General features: G+C 41.2%; 1 protein-coding gene across 1 annotated transcript in view; it reads right to left on the bottom strand.

Moving 5' to 3' along the window:
* The window catches only part of LOC100750181, a 187,313-nt gene that overhangs the window by 79,263 nt on the left and 103,813 nt on the right, over positions 1 to 4,237 (bottom strand). The gene's annotated exons all lie outside the window — the stretch shown is intronic.

Below are 4,237 nucleotides of genomic sequence, written 5' to 3'. Positions count from 1 at the left end.
TCATTAGGTGGTATTGACAAAATCCGCAATCACTTAGTTGCCAACGCAATACTACTACTACCACACACCTTCCTTTCAACAACTCGCCAGCTTCCTTTCAACGATATAGTTCAATCTCGAGGTAAAGGATGCTCATTGTAAAACATTGTTTCGACGATTTGGTAATCTAGCTTCTACATAACAACGCAGGAGTATCTCTCGTTATTGAACAGACATTTCCATTTTCTCTTTTTCTTCGCATCTTATTATCCAGCGTTTACGAGTTAGCCAGTACGCACGATAACCTGCCAGCTTCGTGTCGGTTAATACGTCGCCAGCAGCAAGTTAGGCTGTCGAGCAATGTTGCGATAGGAAGTTGAAGAGGTGTTGGGAAAACAGGGTGTTTCTGCGTTGGAATAGATAAAGGGGGAGGATAATGGGAAAGGAAGAATAGAACAAGTCGAAGATGCGAGGGAACAACGAGGAAGCTTGAAATAAACGTACACTCTGGCCGAGTAATGAAGTGAATGGCGGAGCGACGCAGACGGAAGTCCAGAGAGATGATTGATAGTAAAATAAGAGGAAATGTGCGTGACATTTGGCAGATTACAAAAGAGAGAAAACGTATGATAGTATATAAAATAAAGGAAAAATATAAAATAAAGGAGAAAATCAACGATATAATATTAACATTTGTATAGAAAAATATAGGTCAAATGTAATGAATTTTTCTCTTTCTTGCGTTATTAAGTTTCGAGATCAATTTGTACGTTTCAAACATCTAACGTGTTTAGAAACGACGCTTTATCGATTCGAAAAACCTATCGAGAAATTTGTCTTATCATAATCTAACTAGCTTTCCCCTTTTTATTATATACCCACGTGGTATACCAAAATAAAGAAAAGAGAAAAAACTGAGAGAAAAGAAAACGTTGCACGAATAATAAAAGTCGAGAAGATCAGCAACAGGGTCCAGTAGAAAAAGACGAATAAAAGCCGACCGAAAGAGTAAAGAAACGAAGACGAACAACACGAGACGGGGATGTCCTAATAGATTATTAATTTACACGTCGGAGATACTCTGTAGGAAGGCGGAGTGCGCTGGTAGCGGCACACCTGTCCCAAACCTGTCCCGCTTGATTATCTTGCATTATGCAAAACGCGTTTTTTATCGTGCTGCAACCCCTTAATAAACGGTTGTCCGGTTAACGGTTGACATAATACGTCGGCTATTAGCAGCGGTGATCGGGCCGTTTCACTTCCGACGACTATTCATCCCTTCCACGTCCGTCTTCGTGTCCCGACACGTTTTATCGTTCGTTAGACGATCGTCTGCTTATCACACGTGAATTTAAGTTCTTTAGAAAATTGAACCATTCGACAATTTCGACGTTCGGAGTGACAAAAGCAAGGGAATTAATTTTTTTAATTTTCCAGCTGTACTTTTTCATTCTCAAGTCAACTGATTCGAGTCGTTCGAGCTCGAAGACGCTACGAAAGAATCGTCATCGATATGCGTCATTTCTACGTTCAGTTCTATACTGTAAATGGTTTCATTTACGAAACCTTTCCAGTTCTCTTTTCGATTGAAAACGAGCGCAAGAACGAGACATAAGAAATTCGAGTATCACAGCTGAGGTTGATGCAAGGAAGGTAGTTGCGTGTACGCAGTTTTCACACATAAATCTACGCCTCAGGATCGGTAACGATCCGATAAAAAGTGTGCTCACCTCGAAAAGCAATCTCGACGGTACTCTTGAAGGAAATGCGTGGCGCGTTAATCGCGAATCTGCCGATGACGTCGCTATATCAGGCGGTGGTGAAAAAAGGACGAGCATCGTGGCAGTGCGGCACGTAGTTCTATCTACCTGTTCCTACGCGGCTCGCACGCCCACCTGGGTAAGCGTTGAATTTATCGCGTTATTAATCTGCGAGCTGGAGTGGCGCGCACGCCTCACGACGGACGACGACGGATTTACGCGCGATGCGCGACGCACGATGCGCATACGTTGATACGTCCGTTTACAGTCCGCGGGACAGCCCCTTCCTTCGCTTTGGTCAAAGTCGCACGCGATCAAGTTGTCAGGAAAATCGCCTGTCGAGGATAGATCGCGTTGACGAGTGAAAACGAGCCGAAGAATAGAATATCGAAGGCTATCGTTCCGTTTCATTGATTCTATCGGCGTCATTAATTATTCGGGATAAGACAATGTTTAATGACGAGACGTAGCGAAGAACCGCGCTGTTATTTAATGGAATATTAACCTTGATGAATGATGGGAAATAAACGATAAACTATGTTTTAACAATGGGCGTGCGTATAAGTAGGTAAACTAAGAGTACGTTGGTAAAAGAATATTGGAAAGTTCAATGAATTTAATGATAACTTTCACAGTGCGAGTGATTCATATGTTACGTGTTACTTTTACAACATCGATTCGCTTGAATCAACTTTTGACTGACTTTTTGAAAGTAGGTGACAATATAGAATTTGTAGATGAGAAAAATATGGACGCCTGAGAGTTTCTAAACTATACTCTTGGAAAGTAATTCGTGTAAAAGAAATACGATTATCTGCCATAATTCCGAGAATTTATTCGACTGTTTCATTTGTACGAGTAATGATTTCGTAAAAAATCGGATCTATTAATAATCTAAGCAAGTTGGTACACGCTATGTTTCTACTTTCTATTCCAAATATTAAGACATGAAAAAAATCGAACGGTTTCGATAAGTCTAGATTTCGATGTCTGTTTCGATACTTGCATTCTAATTTATAGCGACCCCTTGCATCCACAATCGTTTGCAAGTTAATTGATTCGCCACAGCGGAAATCTACTAGAAATCTTTCACTTTACGTATCACTGCTTCGACTAACAAATTTCTCCTCTACAAACGCTACGTTCCGACCACTTACTATCGACGATAATAATATCCAAAACGTCGTGTCGGACTGATAACGGTAATTAAGTTCATTATTCATTGGAGAGCGTTTACGTTCAACGACAACATAGGTAATGCAACAACGAATGCGTTACACGTAACGTACAAGGATAAAATACCTGGATTTATATTCCATACGGATTGTTAAATTTAATTAAAAATTAAAAATTAAGATTCGAGATATTTTTAATTCGATTTAAAATGAGAATCAAATTCCTTAAATATTCGAATCGGTTGGACGACGATGAATTGTATAATTATATATAGCTACGAATACGTAATCTTCTGATTTGAAATTATAGTTTCTAATTAACCTGTTAATTTATCTTCTAATTAATGTAAAAATTAATTTCACATCTAAGAAGTAAATTTCCATCAGCAATTCGATCTGCACACTTTCTATCGTTGACTTCCTCGATGAACGAGGATCGAGCAGCGGTGATCGCGTACACGAAATGGCCAATAAGTCAACGTTCCATGTTGCAGATCCATGAAAGGAGCCTCAAAGACGCCTAAATCGGCGTCGAGCCAATTTCCCTGAGCCTCGCGAGAAATCGCATTTCCCGACAGTTCCTTTCCGATCCGTAGCCGATACGCCACGGCGACGATCGTGAGAGCGAGCAGAAGCTGCCGCATCGCGATCGTAGATTCGTAGAATCGATGGATCAGGTTATTTGTACGTGGATATTAGAATCTTCGGTCGTAGCAGAGTGCGGTATCGTTAGCAGTGCACAAGTAAATTTTGCGGAAGTGATCGTTGTCGGCGGGAAGTATCGATTACTCGACATATCGAAGCTCTGCAACAGCCTCTTAGCGTGATACTTCCTCGCAATATCTTTTTCCCTGCTTTATTATTTTCATTCTTTTCTTATTGCACTTGCTATCGTATTTCTCTGTACTATCATTGGTCTCAGCCCGTACTGAGTAGTAATAATACTAGCAATAACATCGCAAGTGTGCGAATAAAAGTTTGTCCGACTAATAATCTTATCCCTTGGAAAGACTTGCACAACGTGCAAGACCGTTTATGGACCGATATTTTCACGTAGCTTTACATCTTTATATTTCCATTTGCGCAGAGGTTAAGGATAGATATAACCAAAAGGTACCGATAGAATACCATTACTTGGCGTTTCGATTTAAGCTGCTGGCTATAGCCCATCGCTCACGACGATCAGCGCGACACGCCGGCGAGAGTTCACGACGAAACGAAGCGTATCGGAGCCTAGCTCGGCTCCGTTCCACCGCGGCGAATGGGCTACATGCAGGTATCCGGCAAGAAGGCAGTCGCGGCCAGAGGCGATTAAAGAAAGCG

This window comes from Bombus impatiens, unplaced genomic scaffold, assembly GCF_000188095.3.
Source record: "Bombus impatiens unplaced genomic scaffold, BIMP_2.2 scf_0037, whole genome shotgun sequence".
In the NCBI taxonomy this organism is placed as follows: Eukaryota; Metazoa; Arthropoda; class Insecta; order Hymenoptera; family Apidae; genus Bombus; species Bombus impatiens.
The sequence above is the reverse complement of the archived record's forward strand: the minus strand, read 5'-3'. Positions and strand labels throughout refer to the sequence as shown.